The sequence below is a fragment of the Trachymyrmex cornetzi genome, unplaced genomic scaffold (assembly GCF_001594075.2).
Source record: "Trachymyrmex cornetzi isolate Tcor2-1 unplaced genomic scaffold, Tcor1.1 scaffold3530, whole genome shotgun sequence".
NCBI lineage: Eukaryota > Metazoa > Arthropoda > Insecta > Hymenoptera > Formicidae > Trachymyrmex > Trachymyrmex cornetzi.
In genome coordinates, this window is record NW_017298247.1 from 1 (window position 1) to 221 (window position 221).

The window sequence follows — 221 nt, forward strand, 5'->3', positions numbered from 1 at the left end:
AGAGAGGGATTGTGTATTTATATAATCTTATCTCTTTCTCTCTTTCATGACGCGACGCGTGACACGCTCAGTGGAAACGTACGATTACTCATACAATGGTGCAAATTTCGCAAACAGATCTAAGAGAATGATTCTCTGATTGGCGATACGCGAATCCGCTTACGCACGAACCGCTCCATGAGACATTAGGGACAAAATTATCACGTACGTAAAACGGCGGA